Genomic DNA, 23,689 nt, shown 5'->3' with positions numbered 1-23,689 from the left:
CCAGACTGAACTCGGCTCCAAGCCTATTGGTCACTATCAGAGGTTATGAGCCAATCGGCTTCCGCGTAGTCGAACGGCTGCCTCTGATTGGCCCTTTCGGATGGATTTAAAAATCAAGCCAAGCCCGCAGAGGGGCTGGGGCTGGTGCTACAGGGTTTTTTGTTGTTGTGGGGAGGCGGAGCCCACGTGCTTTAGCTGAGGCTGGGAGGCGTTAGGAACCGCTGTTTCCTCCAGCGCCAGGGAATGGGATGGCGGATTAGGAGGGTGTGGTCTATCGGCTACGGCCAGCGGGAGAGGGGTGCCAGGTGAAAACTTTTTAATACTTCACACGCGTATCTACTTACTTATTAAATATATAATTTAGGACATATCTACTAAAGTACTATTCTGCCAGACATTCTTCGTCCTGTGTCATTCCTAACAATTCTTTAGGAAAGTATTCTTGTTTTTATTTAAAAGTTAACTGAGGCACACAGAGGCTAAGTCTTTTGAAATTGAATCTAGAAGATGCAGGGTCTCACAGGTGATTCGAAGCATTTGTTATCTGCCATTCCAGGGGAGAAGATTGTACCCAGAAAAATCGTGAACATATGATGTAACCCCCTCTTTTCTTATGAAGCTCCCTAGTAATGTGTGTACTTATGTACCCTAAACTAAAAATAATTGACTTCCCTAGTGGTTCAGTAGTAAAGAACCTGTGTGCCAATGCAGGAGACGTGGCTTTCCATCTCTGAGTGGGGAAGATCCTGTGGTGAAGAAAATGGCAACCCACTCCAGTATTCTTGCCTGGAGAATCCCATGGACAGAGGAGCCTGGCAGGCTACAGTCCCTGGGTTAGCAAAAACAATCTGACAGGACTTAGCTACTAAACAACAGCAACAAACTAAAAATAAGCCTCTAAAGACAGGATCAAAACAATGAATTGTTAAATTACTATTTCTCTGACACTATTGTGTTCCTCAATAAATTCCAGCCTTTCTGCTTACCTTCCATTAGACTATTCCTGCAGCCCCTTATCTTTCACTGAAAGTTTACTCATCCTTCAACCCAACTCAAATGCCACTTTCTTCTTAAAATTTTTGCTTTTCCCACCCACCCCTTGAAATAATTCCCTAGACCTTTCCTAGACTTTGGCTTATACTTCACTATAAGGATTTTTGCTGTGTTTTTAAATGGATGGATAGATAAATATAGGTATACATATAGCTATCTATTTTTGTCTGGCTCCCCCTGCAGACTCAGAAATTCTTGTAAGGTAAAATCTTTTTGAATTCATCTTTACATTCCTAGCAACTCCCTAGTAACCTTGCACATCATAACTTAAAATTATCTTGGCAAGTAAAACTGCCAGCTGGAGAAAGGCCTTCTTCTCCACTCTCCTTGAAAGCCCTAGGGAGAGAGGGGGGAGCAGGTAGGGGAGGAGAACTTTTCTCAGACACTGCTCCATGAGTCTAGTATGTGTTCCGGGATTTGAACCAAATTCCAATAATAGTTACAGCTGCATTGTTTTCCAGGGTAATTATTCAACTATTTATTAGCTGTCAAAGGAAAACAGAACTAGAAAGAACAGAACAGAGCAGCCTGGTAGGCTACAGTCCATGGGATCACAAAGAGTCAGACGCAGTTGAGCTCATGAGCATATGTTGTGAAGTTAGGGTTGATATTTTTACATTTTCTCATCTAGAGATGCAGTTATTCTACCACTATTTGTTGAAAAGATTATCCTTTCTTTTTTGAAAGCGCCTTTGTTGAAAATTCACTGAATATACAAATAAGGATTATTTGTGCCTCTCTTGTGTTTTACTGATCTATATTATCTATCTTTATATCTGTAACACGCTGTTTTGATTACTGCCACCTTATAGTAAGTCATGAAATTAGGTAACATCAATTCTTGATTTACATTGTGATCTTTTAAAATTGTGTCATCTATTCTAGGGCCTTTATCTTTCTAAAAGAAAGTAGAATAATAATATAAATTTTTCCAGGAGTCTTCTGGAATTTTGATTGAGATTATATTCCTCGGTGAAAGATTAGTGGTCAACACACTTGGATTTCACTTAATTTATGCCACCAGAAATATTCAAGCGTTGGCCCAGCAGAAAGCTGAGAGCCACTACTGTGGATTCAAGGAGGGGCTCTGTGTGTGGCCACGTCCTCTGTAAACCTAACAATGCTAGAGATGACTATAACAGAAAAGGCCAACCTGCTGGCAAGCATCAGGGAGCGATTCGTCGCACAGACTCCCTAGCATCCTGGAGCAAGGCCATGTTTTTTCCATAGAGAATGACTCACCATCTGAAAAAAGCATCCTGATATGCTGCTGTCTTTATTAAAGACCGAGCACCTGACCTGAGAACATCAGATGTGTCCATCACTTAGCTATGTGTTGTCAGACCCACTAAGTCAGGGGTTCTAGTGGGTACAGCAGCAAGCCATTCTATGATGGGGTCCAAGCAGGTCCAAAGGGCATAAATAACTTACATAAATAAGTGGCCATAGGTCACCTGTTCTGTTTCACCAAGGCTTTGTCTCAGCGGACATCTGAGATCTTACAGCGCGTGCGTGTGCGCTCAGTGGCTTCCTCATGTCTGACTGTTTGCAACTTCATGGACTGTGTAACCCACCCAGCTCCTCTGTCCAGGGGATTTTTCCAGGCAAGAATACTGAAGGGGGTCAACATTCCCTTCTCCAGGGTATCTTCCCAACCCAGGGATGGAACCCGCGTCCCTTGCACTGCAGGCAGATTATTTTAGGTTCCCGCAAACAAGCCAACAGAGGAGAAAATGCCTGATCCTCATTCACAGATGGCTTGGCTCAATGTGCTGGTGATCACCCAGCTGATCACATCACCACCAGCAGGGCAGCGGGGCTTTCAGGACATCCTTGCACACTAGCCATGATGCTCCTGTAGCAGAGACCCTAAGGGGAACTCCCTGAGCAGGGAGTCTGCTGAGGGGAGAAGCTCTCCCAGCCCTGACCACCAGGCACGGACCAATGCTTCTGCCCCTTAGGGGGCTCTGTCCCTGCAGAGGGCGGCTCTGAGGGTCCTGGCGCCTCAGCTCCAGCTCACGGTGTGCTTCCAGAGCATCAAGGAACCACTGAAAGGTTTTCCCTTTTCCAGTACACAAGAGGTTTTCTTGAAGCAGCATTTTTATCAAGAATGATTTCTTTTTTTTTGAATAAAGGCTTAATACTTTGAAAACTGTGCTGGCATGTCCTGAAAGTAAACTGTTGTTCCCTACAGCACCACAAGGGGAACACCCCGTGGGCAGAGCCGTGAGCATAACAGTTGATTGTCTGCTTCACACGGAAGAAAAGGTAGCCCAAGATCAGGATACATCTCTGGGCAAATGATTGACTGATTGATCAGGGGCCTGGAAGGAGCAGGATTAAATTATTAATATTATAAACAGTTTTAGAAAAGGGGGTTATGGGTAGACCTATAGGAAAGAGAACGAAGTCTTTGAGTCTTTGTGTCTTAATGTCAGTACTCACTGAAAAGCATCCACCGCAGAGGAGGCACAACTAGATGGACAAGATGATTGGTCTGAAGGATTGTCCGGTGGATGTCCCCAGTCACCCAAGTGCACAATGATCCCATCATCAGAGCTGCCATGGTATCAGGGATGATGGCTGTAAATGGACCCACCAGCATGGGCTCAGTAAAGCTGGTCTAACCACCATTTCTGGTGCATAATCAACCTGTCATCATTAGACTGACACTGGGCCCTCAGAAACCAAAGTGTAAACAACCAGCTTCTTGATGGCAAGTCAATTGCATTGGATCCCTTCCACTCTGAAGGGCGTGATACCTGCTCCCAATATTGGTTTATCTTCTCTTTCTGCAGGGCCTCTCCTAGCTGTACTGTCTGAAGGGCTTACAGAATACCTGATTAAAAGTCATAGCATCCTGCATAAGATTGCCTCGGGTTAAATGGCAACCCACTCCAGTGTTCTTGCCTGGAGAATCCCAGGGACAGCGGAGTCTGGTGGGCTGCCGTCTATGGGGTCACACAGAGTCGGACACAACTGAAGAGACTTAGCAGCAGCAAGGCGCTCGTTTTATTGAGAAATGTGTACATGACTATGGGGTTTTCTGGTTCTACTGTAGCCAACCTTTTTCTTGGAAGTTGTTGTTCAGTAGCTCAGTCATGTCCAACTCTGTGCAACCCCATGGACTGCAGCAGGCCAGGCTTCCCTATCCTTTACCATCTCCGGAAACTTGCTCAAATTCATGTCCATTGAGTCAGTGATGCCATCCAACTGTCTCATCTTCTGTTATCCCCTTCTTCTCCCGCCTTCAGTCTTTCCCAGCATCAGGGTCTTTTCCAGTGAGTCAGCTCTTCACATCAGGTGGCCAAAGTATTCCTGGAAGTAGCTGGTCTAATACTGTTTGAGTTGAATTGTGTCTTCCCCCCACCATAAATTCATGTGTTGAAGTGGTAACTCCCAGTAACTCAGAGTGTGACTTTAATTGGAAACAGGGTCATTTCAGATACCATCAGCTTGTAGATGAGGTCATTGATACAGTATGACTATGTCCTTATTAAAAGGAGACCTTCAGAGACAGAGGCACAGGGGGAACACCATGTGGAGAATGGATTTGCGCTGCCACGAGCCAAGGGACACCAACGATTGCTGATAAATGACCAGAAGCTGGGAGAGAAGCATGGAACAGTCTCCCTCACCGCTCTCAGAAGGAACCAATCCTGCCAATGGCAGGATCTCAAACCTCTGGGATACAGAAATCTGAGACAATAAATTTCAGTCATTCTAAACCACCCCGTTGTTTGTACTTTGTTACAGCAGCTTCAGGAAACGAATACAAATACCAGATTGGAATGGCCTATGAACAGCTCAACTAAGGCAACATCCCATAGACCTGGAGAAATACCCTCCATAACTCACTATCTGTATTAACCAACATATCAAGCAGTGTCCCCCATGGCTAGAATCCAGATGCCAAGAAATGGAACAAGAATTCGCCCTTCTCACTACCACTCCCAGTAACCCATTTGTGCTTCCTATTCTAGTGTGGGCTCTACTGGGTAAAGTGGGGAGTGGGTCACACTACTCCTAGTGACACATGAAGGGTTCCACAAAATCAGAAACTGCAACTGATCTCTTTGGTTTCCTTAGGTGGGTGTAACAGCAGGCAAAGAAAGGAGTTACAATACTGGTGAGGTTACTCAGTCTTGATGATCGTAAGAAGCCAGCACTGGTGCTCTGTTAGGGGGCAGTTGAGAATATGCTGGAACTCAGGGGATTCCTTGGGGGACCCTTATGTGTCTTTGTGTTTGATAATAACAGTGAACAAACAATTGCAGTCACTATAGCAAAATAAGGGCAAGACAGTGAAAGGCCTGAGCTCTCAGATAAAGTTCTGGGATTCCCCTACCAGGCAAATAAATTAGACCAGCCAATGCTGGCCAAGGATGAGATCATCCAGAACAAGTGGTAGAGGAGAAAGTTGATGAATATCAGTCATGGCCTTGGGACCAGCAGGCATCTTAACCTTATTCCACTATTTCTTCTGCACAGAGTCCTTTCTAGAAATCGTGGCCACCACCTTGAGGGTACAATGACAACATGAACTTAATAAGAGGGCAAACAGATCTGAGTAATATAAGGTGTGGTCTATAGCTAGTCCTTTATGACATCCCCCTGGCCCAGCTCTGATTTCAGCCACAGATGTGGTAGAGAATTCCCTGTAGGTTCAGACTTTTTCCACCTCAACAAGCCACATGTCACTCCAATTCTCTGCTCCAGGGCCTTCTCTGAAGCTGAAGGAGGCTGCTCAGTCAGTACACAGCACAGCTTGGAGATGCAGGGCAGTCACAGTATACAGGAGCAATCCTCAATGAACGGAGTCAGGAGGCAGATAAACATCACAGGGTTCCATCTTTCCCACAGGCAATTCTGAGAGATGCTGGGAGAATCAAGCCGTAGGCATCTACTATAATAACTGCCATTTGTCCCCCTTCTCTTGGCTTCTCCCCCCTCCCCTGTCTCAATCTCCCTGCTCCCTACTTTGCTTCCTGGAATCATCACCCAAGTGAACTACTTCCAAATGAACTACTACTAAATCTCTGTCCTAGTCTCTGTTTTGGGGAGAACTGAAACAAAAACAGACGTTGCCATCCGCGTATGTTTCATTATTATTTTCAACAAGTGAAAATTCCATCTTGGTCCCAAATAGTTTAAAGTTTCTATTGTATAGATAGAACCTCAGCTACCTCAACTGTTAAATTAGAAGTACAATCCTAATGGATTTACCTGGGTTTCCCAGGTGGCTCGGTGGTAAAGAACCCACCTACCAAGGCAGGAGACACGGGCTTGATCCCTGGGTCAGGAAGATTCCCTGGAGACATGGCAGCCTACTCCAATAATCTGGCCTGGAAAATCCCATGGACAGAGGAGCCTGGCAGTCTACAGTCCATGGGGTCACAAAGAGTCAGATACAACTTGGCAACTAAACAACATGGTTTTTAGACCAGAGGTTTCTGAATGGTAAGGGTCATGCTTTCATGCTTGTTTTGTGCATATCTAGACTTTTTTTGACCGTGAAGTGAAAGTCGCTCAGTCGTGTCTCTTTTTTGACCATGGAACCATGAATTAAACACACCCTTTGAGACAGAAGTTAATTTTCAAAGCTTAATATTAGGGGATTTTTTTATCCCTCTATAAAAGAGAGGCTTGGGGTAAATATTTACATATTCAACCTGTTAGTATGATTTCAACAAAGTTGATCACAAAAAATAAATATTCAACAGCTCATGTTTTAAATAAATTGATTGCAATCTGTATGGACTCTTGCACAGGAAGAAAGGGTCTCAAACTTTTAAAAAGCTTTTCTGAGTTCTACCACTAGGTGATCCCCTATACCGTACCTTAGAAAGGGTTTAAAAATTGCTGCTGTCCTATATCCTGGGTTACTTCATCCTTCTCCTTCCCTCTCTCCTTTCCCTTGGTGGATCTAATGTTTTTGTTTACTCTGTTTTTAAAATAATATGTGCTTGTTTAAAGTAGAGGAAAAAATAATAGCTCATAATTCTATTGCTTATAAAATCTTTCTTACTAACAAAATAATAAAACGATAATATGCACATGATAAAAATTCCAAACATTCAAAAAGGTTTAAAAGATGAATTCAGGAAACTGGAATGAACATTGAACAACCACTAAACTAAAATCATTTTGTAGCTGTCAGTGAAATCAAGATATTTCTAAAAATTCACACAACCAGTTACTGACCCTCCCCCAACAAAAAACCCAAAATGCAAATTAAGAAAATAAACCAATAAAACATCATTATTCTGGAATCAGTTACCTTACAGAAACTCAAAACACATCTTATGACTCGCAGTAGTAATTTTTATGAATGAAATGAAATAATGTGTTTTTTAAAATTTTAGTAGCATTTTTTTAGAAGGGAAACATCTCACCTAATGCTTATCTCTTCCAAAATATTAAAAGCAATGCTCATTATATATTCCTTAGCTATAAACCTAATCCCCAAAGAAAGAAAGTGGCTGGTATAGGGCCAAATTCCCCAACAGGCAATGATGTAGCCAAAAATAAATCTCTCAACTTGCAAGACAAGTTTGCTTAAGGAGAGGACAGTATTTTTATCTTGTGACTTAATTTAAGTTCAATTTGTGTCTAGCTCATTTTCAATAATAGTTTTGATCCAAGTGTTAGATCAGCCATGGAGTGAAGCACATGATCCTCCCAACCTCTCTGACCGTGGAGCTTGACACAGTAAAAGGTGAAGGAATTCCCTAAACCAGGAGGAAAACTTTAGCATCCCTAAGAATACCATGAGGGAACTATACTCAATATTTCATAATAATCTCTAAAAGAAGAGAATCTGAAAAAAACAGATATATATATGTATGTATAACTGACTCACTTTCTTGTATACCAGAAACTAACACAACATTGTAAATCAACTACACTTCAATAGAAAAAAAGATTAAGTAAATAAGCAAATAAATAGAATTTAAAACGAACAAGAATATCATGGAAAGCTTCTTATAATGCTAATTTGGATGCTACCTTGTTCAGATTTAACAGGTTTGGAGTGGAGTCCAGAAATCCATTTCATGAAGCACACCATGATAGTAGATAAAGTGAATACACTTCCTGATTTACTTCTATTGTCCTGGCATCCCTCTGGTTTAACAGGTGTCCCAGAATTGTTGTTGTTTTTAAGAAAACATTATTCAAAACAGTTGTATTCAAATAAGCCAGGCTGGGTTTGATAGATCACTTTGTATTTCCATATTCTATGATTGGCCTTCTTTTTATATATTTGTTTATTTTTGGCCACTGTTGGGTCTTAGCAGTTGCCATGCCAGCTCTGAAGTTTGCAGCACACAGCCTCTAGTTGCGGCAGGCGGGCGTAGTTGCCCTGTGGTGTGTGGGATCTCAGTTCCCTGACCAGGGATGGAACCTGAATTCCCTTCACCGGAAGGTGGATTCTTAACCACTGGGCCACCAGAGAAGTCCCTCATGACCTTTTTTGGTAGCCAGTGAGCTACACGGTGCAGTAAGCAGAGTCCAGCAATTAATAAGTGGATAAATCCGAACCAGCAGTGATAAGACCTCTGACTTATCCAAAACCAATTTTAACACTGGTAACTAACTCCACCACTTCAGGATAGCATATAGGATGCAGGCTGATAAAGTGCAGTTGCCTATAGGCAGGCGGTTTGGGACAAGGAATTTCTGGTTCTCAGTGATGTGGGAGAAGCACTTGCTGCTGCCCCTGGTGGCCATCTGGTGGATGAATCGTGGTTTCTTAGTCCAGAGAGAGGCCTGCGAGTGAGGAAGTTGACTGCCAGTCTCCCAGTGGGAGCGGTCACGTTGAAATGTGAGATATCAGAAATTCCCATGCATGCGAAATAAAGGCGGGAAGTGGGGGGGAAGCATGCCTTCAGTAGAGCTCTTAGAGAGAAGTGTGAGCAATCCTGCTGAAATGGTTTCGTCTTCTATTAGGGTATGGAAGACCACAGCAACTTACAGCTAACCTCTGCTTTTCAAAAATTTGGTTTAAGCCACGTACAGTACCTTTCTTCAATAACTGAAACAAATCTGAAGAGGATTTTTGCTTTCACAAAAAAGGCAAAATGCGAAAACAGCTCTGCGTGTTTGTTTTGCAGGAGCCCATATTATAAAGGCAATACACACTTGGTATCACCAACTCGATGGACGTGAGTTTGAGCAAGCTCTGGGAGATGTGAAGGACAGGGAGGCCTGGCGTGCTGCAGTCCATGGGGTTGCAAAGAGTCGGACGCGACTGAGCGGCTGAACACACACTTGGAGCTGGGAGTGAGGCACCACCAAGCTCCTTCCCCAGGGACTACTCTCAGCATTTGAGCATCCATCCACCACAGCTTTGAACTTTGAGCATCCGTGCCTCAGCTGGATTTATTCTGTGCTTCCATTAGCAAGATGTGTCCTAAATAAATTGCTTCTTCACTTCACATCATTTCAGCTTAGGAAAGATTTAATAGAAACACTCTACTTTTGTAAAGCAGGGGAAGCCTGCATTTACTTTATTATTGTAACAATTTTTAAAGGTTTTACAGTGAGCTCTCTCAGGAACAATGAGCTCAAGAAACAAAACTAAACAAAACAAAAACACAGGTTTAGTGAAAATGAAGTATAGAATTTTTATTTTTCAGTAAGGTTGATAATAATTGTACAACATACATAAAATGTTTGCCAACATTTACCATAAACCATGGGGCCTGTAGTAAGAAAAACTGGGATGTAAATATGCTATAAAGACTCCAGAATTTACTTTAAATCTTAGACATTATTTTAAGGTTTTCTTGGATGAGTATGAACCATGAAAAATAGCTATTAATGTGCTTGATTTAATTAATAGGAGAACTCTGCAGACAGCTAAATGACTCATTTTTTATGTGTCAACAGTTGTTTCAAATTAAAAATTAATTCCAATAATTGTTCAATTTTTTCATGATTCGTGTAATCAAAGTTTTAAAAATTCATTAGACCTTATTGTGAATACTACTGCAAATTTAGTTAAAAGTTTAATTTTGAAGATAATTTGTTTTGTGAGGATCATATAGGTAAAAGTCTGCCTACAGTCTATCTTTTAATAAATTTCTTGCTACATAAGAAATATAGAGTGCAGAAATGCTTTTTGAAGCTTTTAGAAAATTGCATTTCTTAAAAACAAATTTGGAAACAGGGAGATATTGAAATGTATCCTACAAAAACAAGGGGAAAAAATGAACAAATTAAACTATGAGAGCATAATCAATTTGCAAGGTTTACTTTTGAAATTCTACCATTATGCCTTGGAATATCCAGACTTGTGGAGTAATCTTCTGAGAGAGCCTCTTGTTTTTATTTCATGAATGTATATTCTGTCCCAGAGGGAATGAAACTGCAAAAGCTGACAATTTTGAAGCATCTAAGTTATACAAAATATTTGAAAGAAGTATAAATGGAGACAGCTTACAAGTTTTGTCTTGTTAAGTGTATTTGTAAAAAAAATAAAATACTCTGAATGAAGGCAAACATAAGGCACCTGTGAAAATACCTTTGCTGAGGTATTTACACAATTAAAAATAAAAAGAATAGAATTGAGAATCTCCTCCATTCAGCAGAATCCGTTCTGAGCTTACCATGAGTCTCACCACCTGAAGAATAAGTTCTCAGTTGAAAATACTGTGGGCTCCAGAGAAGAGTCAATTGGAGAAAATTGTGGCAGTTTGATGGAAAAAGTAAAGATCATATTGAAAACAACATATTCTTCAGAAATATCTCAGTAACAAAGTATTAGCTAATGGTACAACTAAGAAACTGAATAAAGTGTATAAATACATACCAACAACAATTATTTGGCTTATATTATTTTTAATATTCAGATAATCAATATAAATGTTTCCAAAAGTTTGCTTTATTACACATAGGTATATATGGGTTTTTGCTTTCTGATTTTTGGCTGCACCTCATGGCACCCAGGATCTTACTTCCCCAACCAGGAATGGAACAGGTGCTCCCTGCGGTGGGAGCATGGAGTCCACCACTGGATCACCAGGAACGTTCCTGGTGTATATGTTTTTAAGAGAATTTTTTTTTTTAAATGATTTTTAATGGAACTATTTTATAGGAACGCCTACATAAAACAAAATCTATTGCTCAATAAACAAATGTTAAAAATGACACATGTTAAATCATTTTAGTCTTTTTATTCTCAAAAATATCTTTTTCAGTTAAATTGTATGCTCACTTTATTTTAAGCCCAAATTTGAGGAACAGTTAAATCATTCACGCCCTTTATTGGTTCTAGAATTTTTTCTTAAAGAGTGTATCCTTTTTTGTTTGGCTGTGGTGGGTCTCCGTTGCTGCTTGTGGCTTTTCTCTAGTTGCGGAGCGGAGGCTCCTCTTTGCAGCGTGCGGGCTGCTCACTGTGGTGGTGTGCTCCGGAGCTCGGGCTCCAGGCGTGCAGCCTTTAATGGCTGTGGCGCGGCCTCGATGCTCTGTGGCACGTGGAATCTTCCCGGACCAGAGATCAGACCAGTGTCCCTGCAGTGCGAGGGGATTCTTAACCACTGGACCACCCAGGAAGTCTAGTTCTGGAATGTTTTTAAATGGATTTAGATGGAGATTCTTTTCTTATTTTAGGGTATAACACATTGGGGAAAAAAAAAAAAAAAGGCCAGAGAATGTTTAAAACTGTTTCATTTGCTTCTAAGCAAAACATAATCCTACATATTGAGGGTGTAGGTTTAGCTTGTTGCCTTTCAAGGAATCACTGAAGGACCAACATGACAAATGCCCAGGAGTGAAGGATGGTTTCCTGGGCTGTGGGACTTCCAACGCTAAAACTGTGACTGTCTCAAGCAAGTGGAAATTGATCATCTCCCTACATCTATTACATGAATGCAGACTCCAGGGTGTTTAGGTGAGTCTAGGTTTGCATGTGAAGAAACGAAATCATGAATACTGGGCCCCTGAGCCATGATCTTAGGAAAATCTCTTTACCTTCACGGTATCGCAAAATAAATAGCCAGTTTTATGACTCCCTTATATTCCAGTCATTACTTCTCAAACTAGAAAAACTCCAGACAAATATGAAGATTCTTTTCCTTCTCTTTTCTCTCCAAGGGATCCCTGACTTCTGCTTCTTCACACCCTCGGCCTTAAATCTGTTCCTGCCCATGAGAGCAGGTGCGATATTTGAACAGCACACGGGGACTGCCTGACTTTATAGATGTCCATTTCCCTGCATATCCACCAAAAAAGCGGAGCATTGACTCCTCGTGCCTAGTTCAATGCTGGGCACATAGTAAGTTTCAATGGCTGTATGTAGAACTTGTGAATGATAGATCAGAGTGTCCCCCAAAAGAAGAAACTCATCTAACTATTCTCACCCAGCTCTGTGGTGAAAGTCCCTGGGAGCAGAAGGGAGAGAAAAAGTTGGGGAATGATTGATTTCCTTTTTGCCTTGTCCAAGAGCTCAGAGGATGAGTTGAAGTGCAGACGAGCCACAAATGGGCAACTCTTTTCCTGTCTCCTTTGCCTGTTTAACATTAAAGGAGAAAGACCAGCTGAAGGAACCTAGCTCTCCTCTCATGGTATCAGTTACCCAGGTAGCTGAGAGATAAAAAGTATAAAATTATCGCTTATATTTTCCCTTCGAGAAGACTTTGCTTCTAGAGTCCTAGAACCAGAAAATAGGAATACCTGATTATTTTTAAACAGGTAACCAACACTTTTCAGATTTGCACACAATTCTTAATTACCAAGAAAAAAGGTATCTTTTTCATGAAAAGTCAAAGGTGACAGAATACGTGTTCAGGATATATGAAGGTGATCCGTTGACCATAGCATCTGAAGAGTGTTTTCCTCGCCTTTAGATTCCTATCCTGCCTGGTGACCAGGAGGCACCCCAGTGCTGGGCTGTAGGTGTCAAACTGAAGATCGCTTCTCAGGGCCGCCACCTACCAGCTGTGAGACATTGGACAAATGACTCAATTTCTTTTCACCCTTATCCACCTAATAGTGTTGTCACGAGGATTAAGTGAGATAATCTGTGGAAAGTTCTTAGCGCCAGGCCACATAGTAAGTACTCAAAAAGTACTGTTCTGGGTAGGCTGTGTCATCTAATTACCTGTGATTTCTGCTGGAAGAACTAAGGTGATTTTTACACCTCCTAGTGAGTTTATAAGGTATATTAATCATAGGAAAGGTTATACGGTGAGTTGCTGATTGCCTAATTTGATGAGTCAGATTGTTTTCTTTTTTTCACTTCTGTGCTGAAAATAGAAATTTGGGTCAAATTTTTGCTTGAGGCAGAAAAGTGTTTTTATTTGGTTACTCGTCTGCAGGGAGAACGTAATGCCTTTTAATGCCTGGCCACCGACCCACCCTTGTGTCTCATAGATCTCCTTTAGGAACCACAAGCAGGAGTCTTAGGCCCGAATCTGTATCTGGCTCTTAATTTAGGAAGCATAGATGACAATCCAGTCTAGGCTCTTTCATCTCCAAGCCCGTCTGAACTGAAACGTTTGCAGACTCAGAACATTAGAATTCTCCGGTTGACTTCAACGGACAGTGTCGGCTGGTGAACAACTACACCAGATCGGAGCTCATTACTTCCGTGGCCCAGGGAGGCAGCCTCAGAAAGGCTCCAGAGCAGAGGGTGCATGCGATGGAAGCTGGAGGACACCTGGGGACACCCAAGGTGGTCTTCCTGCTAAGAAGAGCTCATTTAACGACTCGCTCTCACCGGCTCCTAGGTGGCTATTAATAATAATCCTATGGCTCTAATGAGCAGTAAATGAGCACCTACCTAATCAACTCAGAGTCCCAAGGTAATGTGATCTAACAAGAAAGGGGAACTGCCTGTGTCATTACCACTAAGTGGCATAACTTTGAACAAAACTGGCAGATTCTCATTTTCCCAGTGTTCTCCTCCATGCATGAAACTGGGTGCTGGCTTAACAACTCTCAGCCATAAAATACTGTAACGTGTTAGTTCATGCTGAGTGGCAACAGGTTTGTTTTTCATGATTATGTAATCTGAATTCTTTTTCCAAGAAAGGATTTGGAAATGAGTTATTACTTTGCATTGCCAGCAAGCGTTTGGTCTAAACGCACTTGTGTTACTAGCTACAGTAAACTCAGACCTTTCCTCTCAAACTGCCCCCGACCCCTAGACAAATCTGTAAACTACAAATCGAGTGTGACCCGTGAGAAATGTCCAGTAGCCGGCTGAGGTTTACAGAAAGCACTGAGATGCCTACTAAGGACTTTTAGGGAGGTATTTGATCTCCCTCAGTCTTAAATAGCAACCTAATGAGCCAGGAGATCCAGGCTCTCTGTACACTAGTACCCATATTAGATTGGCTTTAAAAACTAATACAGTGTTAAAATAGTGTGTAAAGGGTGCATACTGGACTAGGTTCAAAGACTCTGGGCGCTAGGTTGGTACTTATTGACTAGAATGCTACTTAGAAAAGAGTTCACATTGTTCTTAACTTCCAGGACAAAACTTGAAACCACAGCAAATAACTGCTTGGGGGTTTGCATTCCATAGTCCTGGGCTCAGAGGCAAGCTTCCTGTTCCCTCTTGGCTGGCAGACCCGATCCCAAGGCCAGACGGTGAATGGTTTGATTCTTATACTTGAAGAATCTGCCCTGGCTTTCAGCCTTTAGCGTTCTGGGTGCCAGACCAGGTGTGGTTTTTTTTGTTTTTGTTTATTTTTTTTTAAAGTTCCTCCTGGAGACTAGGATTTCACTTGAAGATAACAAGATGACGACGGACTGAGTTAGGCATTTGGGCAAAGACCAAATCCAATAAAGATCCCCACACCCATGTAAACCCCAAAGAAGAGTGTTTCAGAATAACTGAGGACTAAACTTGGGAAACTCTAATCATTCTCTGGGATCTTCTTTTTAGGTTTCAGGAATTAACATGGGGAAAAAAGGAACACTACAAGATTCTTGGGCCAATGTGATTTTTTTTTTCTTCTGGGGGAAATGGCAGATTTTTTTTTCGAATGGTATAATTCTATGCTTTCCTGCGCAACGTGTACACACAGTCGAATGTTAGGATGCGTTGAAAGTCAAATGCTAAGATTTCCTTTGCTGCGTTCACCAGCTAGTGCTATTAAATGATCCCCAGGTCAGAACCTATGGGAAATTCTGAGTGAGGGAGAGAGATGAGATGGTAACTGGCCGTGAGTGTGTGTGTGTAACAAAGAGAGAATTCCAAAACTTGTCCTTGTATGGAGTAGCTATGAGTCTGATATGAATTTTTAGTGAAAAATAAATTAAGAGAATACTAGAAAACTTGTTATTCAAATAGCATGCCCAAATTAATTGCTTAGGAAAACCTGTTAACCTTTTCTTCTCTGCCTCATTGTTTCAGCAGTGTTAAAGGTCTTAACGGCCAAAGGAAAGGCTCCTGAAGGGTTGGGGGAGAGTTGAATTTTAACTCAGTCGAACTGGGGACTAATTTCCTTGGCAGTTCAAAAGCTCTTAATGAAGGCTTTCTGCCAGACAGAAGCAGCGTGGGCCACTGGGCGGGCATGCTGAGGCCATCCTTCGGAGAAGAGGCTGGTATCCTGTTCCTCAGAGGCAGCCCCTCCCTTGACTAGAACAAACAGCCTTCCTCAACCCCCACCCCCATCCCCACCACTGTGCTCATTCGAACCCCTGTGCCCCGCCTCTGAAACTCTGCTTGGAATTCTTTCCCCCCACCTCTCTAATTCCCCTCCTTCCCGGTCCAACTCAAAATGGCCTTACCAATAAAGAACTTCAACCCAAGGGCACTCTCCTTCCTCCAAACTATCAAGACACTGCTACAGTTTTCACTATTTCTGGTAGATTCTTTGGGCTAGCTGGTCAACTCTAGACAAAGTGAAGTGTTAGTTGCACAGTCGTGTCTGGTTCTTTGTGACCCCATGGACTGTAGCCCACGAGGCTCCTCTGTCCGTGGGATTTTCCAGGCAAGAATACTGGAGTGGGTTGCCATTCCCTTCTCCAGGGGGTCTTCCCAACCCAGGGATCGAACCTGGGTCTCCTGCATTGCAGGCAGATTCTTTACCATCTGAGCCACCAAGGAAGTCCCACTAGAGACAAAAGACATTCTCTTTGATTTCCTGGCTGCAATTTTCTTTCTTTTCTTAAAAAATAAATAAAAATAGTCTCCCTGCCTGATTTTATCATTGTTTACTATATTCACAGAAGTGGAACATAACCAAATTTTCACTTCTGTTGCATCCAGGCATGATATTATTTCAACTTAATCCACCGTGATCAACCCAAGTGCGTATTTGGATTTTGCAAAAGTTCTCTGACATTAGAATTTAAAAGCATTCTGAAAGAATGGAAACTATTTCTCCAACAAGGACAGGAGGAACTGAAGAAAAAGTGCACAGAGGGTATGTCATGTTACTTACATTCCTTTACTGTGGGGAGTATACGCAGAGAAGTAACCTAGAGGAACTTTTCAGAAACATGTCCAAGGACACTAAGGAAAAATCCTCTCTCTATTAACAAAAATGTCTTAAAGGCTTTTTAGATGAAACAAAAAGTAGAAATGTTTTTCTATTTAGGTCTCCCTAACTTTTAACATCTCCCTTGGTAGTAATAGAAGTGGATAGAGGGAATAGAGATTCATGAGAGAGAAATAATTCTTTCTCGTGTGTCTAGACTTCCCTACCTAGGGAAGCTTAAAGGAAATTGAGTGCAGTCAACCTGCAAGGGTGAGCAGAGATCATGGCAATGCACTGATAATTCAGAATCTCATTTCCACCTCATTAATTTCAACCCCTGTTCCCTTCTTCTGGTACTTCTACAAAAGAACAAGGTAGACTAAGTTGAAGATAACATCCTATCTGCACCCCTGCCCTCTCCTCCCCAAGATGCTCAGCTGAGTGGACGATCATTAACAGAAGAAGGCAAAACAAGCAGCCCACAAGTTTCACAACCCAGCTCGCCTCTCTTCATCACTTAATTGTGCAAAGACTGCAGAGGGGTATCACTGTAATATTGGCAAGATCTAATATGAAAATTACTTCTGGCCTTGATCTGTTTCCAGTTTGTCAATACCCTAGATTTTACCAAGTTAGGGAGCCTTAGCATAATGATGGCTAAAGTCACTTAACTACAGTTAGTGAACTTCTATGTTTTTACTCTCCCTCCCATTCTTTGGGAAGGGGGAATTTTGCATTGCTTTCAATAGGGCAATAATTGAAATAATTTCAATAATTGATAGGGTTATTAATTATTGCCTATACTGGAAAGTGATTGAGGCACTGCCTCTCTCTAATATTTTCCTCTGTTATTTTACAGTATGTACTCATCCTATGATTGTATAAGAATGTGAATTGTAAATATACTAAGTCATTATAAGAATAAAACCCCTATATTCTTGCAAGGAAAATTTGAGGATTTACCAGTACTAGATAACACACCTGGGTGATAATCTAGGGAACATCAGACATTAATTAAGTATTCTAGAACAATCAGGTATAAGTGCAAAGAAGAATATTCAAAGTCATAGGAAGCCATTGTAATGAGAGAGGAGGAAGTTAAACCAGATGTAAACACCAGAGACTAGATGGAAAAAGGGTCAGAGAAAGTGGTTTCTGTGAGAGTCAGAGGGAGTCCTACTCAAAACTGTGCTACAGACAAACTTAACTTTCCTTTTTCCCCTTCTTTACCGAGACCAGCTTAGAATTTCCAATAACATGATAATTATTATTACTACTTATGGAGTTTACATTTTAACAGTGTCTGACACTTAAATTATCTCTAACTGGGAAAATTTTAGGCTGGAAAAACACAGATGAAGGGAAATTTGTGGAAGTAATTCCCTAGCCCAAAATTTCTCTTGCACATCAAGAGTGCTTTAGTCCAACCTTGAATAGTAATAAAGAAAAATTCTAGGCCCTGATCAAGGTATCTGGTATGAGGAAATAAAACACATATGCTAGCCACATGAAAAGAAAGATTAAAAAGAGTCCAATACTTCTAGCAGGGTGTGTTGGTTGGCTTTATGTGTCAACTTGGCTAGGCTATAGTATCCAGGTTTTCAATTCAATATTAATCTAGATGTTGCTATAGAAGTATTTCTTAGATGTGGCTAACATCTACAATATGTTGACTTTCCCTTTTATTTTTTCAGTTGACTTTGAAATAAAAGAGATAAGCCTACTTAATGAAGGTGGGCCTCATCTAATCAGTTGAAAGGCCTTAAGAACAAAACTGAGATTTCCCTAAGGAAAAAAGTCTTGACACAACAGTCTTGGGGCAGAATTTACCCAAGACTGCAGGCAGTGTCAGCCCCTGCCTGGAGCTGCCAGCCTACTGGGCTGACCTACAGATTTCAGACTTGCTACCACCACTCCCCCCATAAAATGTCTATCTATTTATCTATCTACATAGTTCCATCTCTGTCTATCTGTCTGTCCTTTTACCCATCATTCTTACTGGTTCTATTTCCCTAGAGAACCTCGATACAGAGAGTTACCAGGCAAGACCTGAGGAAGTGATAGCAAACTGACCCCAATGAATAAGGAATCAACTATATGAGAAGCAGAGGTTAATTATGTTCCTTTCAGAGGGATGAGCATATACCCAAAGGCCCTGAGATGGGAAGTAGCTTGTGATAAATAAGGATGAGAGAAAGAACTCAGGATGTTTTAGGCACCGTGAGAAATAGAGATGGCCCAAGATGAGGTTGGAGAGGTTTGCAGAAGTCAGAGCGTACAGGACTCTTAGTAAAATACTTGAACTTATTTTTCAAACTACCATAGGAGGCCATTGAAGGGTTTTACCCTGGAGAAAGATGGCTGCCTCTGGAGAAGACAATGGAGGCCGATCAACAGGTAGCATGTTGCTATAGGTGTCCAGGTGGGTAATGGGAATAGCCAGGCCTAGTATGCTGGCAGAGGAGATGGGAAGATGTGGGCTGATTCAAGATTATTTGATGGAATGCATGAAGAAAGTAGGAGGTGAGGGCATCACAGATACGCCTATGCTTCTGGCTCATACAGTTGGGTGGATGGTGGTGTTAATGCATACAATGGGCTAGACTGGGAGAGGAACAGGATTAAAGAACATGAATTAAGAGTTTAATCTTGCTACTGGAGCTCAGAAGAAAGATTTCAGCATTAGACATAAATTTGGAAGACATCTCTTACTAATGGCATTTGAAGTCACATGAATGAACATAATTAATCAAGGAAAGCAGAAGAGGAATCAAAGACGGAGTGCTCAGGACAGAATCCTGAGTCATTCCAACATTTAGAGACGGGTCGAGAAAGGAGTAGCTAGAGAGTTTGGAAGGGGGCAGTGAGAGGAAGAGTGTGCCAAGAGGTGTTGTGTTTCAAAAGAGAAGGTTGTCAACTCAGCAAAATGCTGCCAAGAAGCCAAGCAAAGGGAGAACAGAAAGAAAAATGAACGTAGGGCTTGATAGCATGACCTCACTCTGAGAGTCCTGATGTCTGGTGTGCCTGATTATTTACTTAAGGTGTTCCATTTACCATTCACCATTTATCATGACCCATCACGTCTAATTCCAGGCTATCACTGGCTCTCCTAGGTACTGGTTTTCATAACTGGGTATATGCATGTCTGTGCTCAGTCGTTTCAGTTGTTTCCGACTATTTGTTACCCCATGGACTGTAGCCCACCAGGCTCCTCTGTCCACGGGAATCTCCAGGCAAGGACTGGAGTGGGTTGCCATCCCTTACCCAGGGGATCTTCCTGACCCAGAGATCGAATCTGCCTTCCCTGCACCTCCTGCATTGCAGGCAGACTCTTTACCACTGAGCCACAGGGGAAGCCCAGATGGATGTATACGGGGGCCTAATTGTTTCTGAAGGAGAAGGGAGGAAAGAGTTGGTGCCCAGCAACCTGCGGATGAAGAAGGAAGAAAAGAGAGAGGGGTATAGAAAGGAAAGAAATTCTACATCCCCTAGCCTGACCTTCGAGCAAACATCTGATCTATAGGAATTTACATTAGGAACCTTACATTAGGAACCTTACATTAATATAGGAACCTTACATTAAAGATGAATGTTATAGGGAATTCCCTGGCAGCCCAGTGCTTAGGACTTGGCACTTTCACTGCTGTGGCCTGAAAGTTGAATCCCTGGTCAGGAACTAAGTGGGGTATACCTATGGGGTATAGCTAAATAAAGAAATAAATACAATTTAAAAAATTTTTAGAAGATGAACTGTTCTAAAGGTTCAAATATCCCAAGTTCTAGGTTGCTCTCTCCTTTAATATTGGTTTTTTCTTTTTTTCTTCATTGTATTTGAAGGTAAATGTTATGTGTTGACTTGTCAAAGGGATGCCCAGTTAGCTGGTAAAATATTATTTCTGAGCGGTTGCGAGAGTGTTTCTGGAAGAGATTAGCATTCGAATTAATAAGATGAATAAAGAAGATCCACCCTCACTGATGTGAATGGGAATTTTCCAAACCATCGAGAGCATGGATAGCACAAAAAGGCAGAGGAAGTGGGGATTTGCTCCTTCTGCCTGAGGTGGGACATCCATTTTCTCCTGTCCTTGGACATCTGCACTCCTGGTTCTCAGGCCTTCGGATCTGACCTGGACCTATGCCATTAGCTCCTCTATTATTGGGCCCTTGGACTTGAACTGAACTGTACACCCAGGTTTCTTGGTTCTCCAGCTTGCAAATGGCAGACCATGAGATTTCTTGGCCTACATAATCATCTGAGTTAATCCTAAAAGAACTCTCTCTCTTTCTCTCTCTCTATGTCTATGCATGCTCAGTTGCTCAGTCACGTCCGACTGTTTGTGACCCCACAGACTGTAGCCCTTCAGGCTCTACTGTCCGTGGGATTTTCCAGGCTAGAATACTGGAGTGGGTTACCATTTCCTCCTCCAGGGGATCTTCCTGACCCACCCAAGGATCGAACCCACGTCTCCTGCATTGGCAGGTGAATTCTTTACCATGGAGCCACCGGGGTAGCCAAATATATAGCTTCTATTGATTTTGTTTCTTTGGAGACCCCTGACTGATACACTCAGCCTGGCCTCAGAGATCACATTTGACCTGGCATAAAAGAGAAATTGTTTTGAAGATTCAAGTATCCCAAATTCTAAGTTAGGAGATTTATCCTCTCTCTCTTGATACTCTCATTTTTCTCCCTTCATTACATTTAGCACAATTTGTGATTATGAATGTATTTGGTATAACAATTTATTTAGTGCTTATGGTCTGTGCCAGCTGTAACTCTCATGAGGCCAAAGCCTGTCTGGTTCTATCTACTTGCGTCTAGTGTCTAGCACAAGGCCTGGCACACAGTGAGAGTTCAAGTTATAGTTGCTGAGTTAGTAAATGATGATAGTTTATGTAGGAATAGAAAATTATAGCCATAAGTTTATAGGCATAAATAACTCTTGAACTAAAATTCAGTAGTCTTCTATTTCTCCATCTGCATTCGTTTGTTACCTATTTATAATGCTCTCCTCCACTAATAGACAAATGGTGGCAGGCCTTAGAAACTGAAGAGACTATTTGGAGAAACAGCAGAGAACACATGTTGTGCTAACTTGCTCTTCCAGAGATTTTTTTAAGAAAAGACAACTGTTTTATTTTACCTGTAGTAAGTCTCAGGTAGAATTCTGTACTGATATTTGGAGATTAAAAACATTTTTTCTTGACAAGTCCCAAAAAGTCCAGATGTATACAAACCAAAGTTCTAGAACCACAAGAAGTATACTTGTATAGTTTCTATATCATTGGCCAAAACCACTGCTTTTCAAAATAGAGAGTCTGGGGACTAGGCATATAAGGGAACTGTGAACTTATACCACTGATGTAGTAAACTTATCTTAGAGAAATAAGAGGATCACACAGTTTTAGAGTTAAAACAGGTTTTAGGCCAGTTTTCCTGAGTGTATAGTTTGGGAAACAAGGACCCACAAATGAATTGTAGAGTTACATGGCCAGTTGTTACAACTTGTAATAATCTCATGCCCAACCTCAAATCAAAATACTACATCATGTGTGTGTATATGTGTGTGTATAATTTGTATAAATTTTTAATTCTGATGCCTAATCAATACTGGAGCACATAATATAAATGAGCCCGTGATTAGAGCCTTGTCTATTTACCTTGAATGAGAAACAATCCCTCAGTATATTTAGTTCATGAGTTTGGAATTTTTATATTAGGTTTTCTCCAAAATGAGGCACCGCTGAACTATTCTGATGAAGTCTCAGTTTTAGCATGAGTGAAAATGTCACTTTCTCCTCTTACAAACTCCTGCTAAGACATTGGTGAGCTCAGCAGGGGTTACAGAATGTGGACAAGCGCCCTGTTCTCCAGTGACCCAGGCCTGGCCAGCAACAGCCTGAGTGGAGGGTCTCACACATGAATCACATCCCTGTCCTGCCAACTTTTTATAACTCACTTATTTCTGTGCATTTTTGAGGAAATTTATAGTTTTGTGTGGCCATATATTAATATTTACTTTCTCAGTTACAGAATTTGGTTTAGAAATGACTACTACAGTAGTTTTCTCAAATGTTTTTGCACGATATAGAGAGGCTTTTCTCAAATGTTTTTCCTAGAGTGCTTGCTTTCTATATGAAAACGGGTACCAATGGCTTTGCTGATTGCAAATCAATAAAAATGTGTGTTCATAGAAAACACACAGAAAGATGTAAGTCATTCTGCAGAACAGCTATTATTTAGAGTAAAATTTTTAGTTCCTTATTTTAACATTGTTTTCCTCCTTCGTATGGTTTTCAAATACTAGGAATTCTGAAGTCAGACTCCTTTAATATGCTTCATTTACAGTTCTTACAGCAAAGTGCCATTTTAGCCAGAAATGATATTCTTGTGCTCCTCCTAAGGACTGTTTTCCTAAATCGTCATGATTTGATGATATCATAATATTTTTCAAATTTTACCTTAAGTACCACTTAATTCAAATGATTCTTTTTAAAATTAAAGAATACAAAAAAAAAAGAATACAGAAAGACGTGGTAATAGTGTTTCAAGGAAAGTAGCTATTGAACCTTTTCCCCAAATTGTATTATAAAAAAAACACCCTTCATTTGTATCAAAAACCATGTATTCATGCATAATTTTGTCTTACAGATAAGAAATTATCAAAAGATGATAACAGAGCCCTGCTTTAGTATAAATATGGAAGACTGTTTAAAAAGTTCACCCCAAAACATGGCTTATTCAACTGTATGATATCAACACTTAACAAACAGTAAGGGCTTATTAAACACTTTTTTTTTTTAGTAGACTTTCTTCATTTTAATAGGCAAAACTTGACCAATAAACAACACATAGTATTACAAATAAAATACTACTGAAAGCAAAGTTGCTCAGTTGTGTCCGACTCTTTGCAACCCCATGGACTGTAGCCTACCAGTCTCCTCCATCCATGGAATTTTCCAGGCAAGAGTACTGGAGTGGGTTGCCATTTCCTTCTCCAGGCTTAAACACTTTTGAATTAATGCTAATATCAGCTGGGTACACAGAAAAGAATAATTAACATTAGCCAATATTAATTTATATACCATCTATAATAAATAGATTAAATTTTACACAAATCCAATCATGTAAGTGCTTTGAGGAGTTTGCAGAAAAATTGAGTAGGAAAGATGCTCTCCCTAATTGGAAAAAAAAATCTCAC

General features: G+C 41.1%; 1 long non-coding RNA gene across 2 annotated transcripts in view; it reads right to left on the bottom strand.

Moving 5' to 3' along the window:
* Window positions 1-9,665: 9,665 nt before the first annotated feature.
* LOC122451940 overlaps window positions 9,666-23,689 on the bottom strand; it is a 30,001-nt gene continuing 15,977 nt past the window's right edge. Inside the window, exon 5 of one of the 2 annotated variants that reach the window (XR_006272545.1) lies at window positions 9,666-11,568. This is a non-coding gene — a long non-coding RNA (uncharacterized LOC122451940). Of the gene's footprint in view, window positions 11,569-11,599; window positions 11,619-23,689 lie in introns of those variants that run through there. The other variant, XR_006272544.1, reaches the window with a different exon arrangement.

The sequence above is a fragment of the Cervus canadensis genome, chromosome 13, assembly GCF_019320065.1.
Source record: "Cervus canadensis isolate Bull #8, Minnesota chromosome 13, ASM1932006v1, whole genome shotgun sequence".
Taxonomy (NCBI): Eukaryota; Metazoa; Chordata; class Mammalia; order Artiodactyla; family Cervidae; genus Cervus; species Cervus canadensis.
Note: the sequence above shows the minus strand (reverse complement) of the source record. Positions and strands in the feature narration are given on the sequence as shown.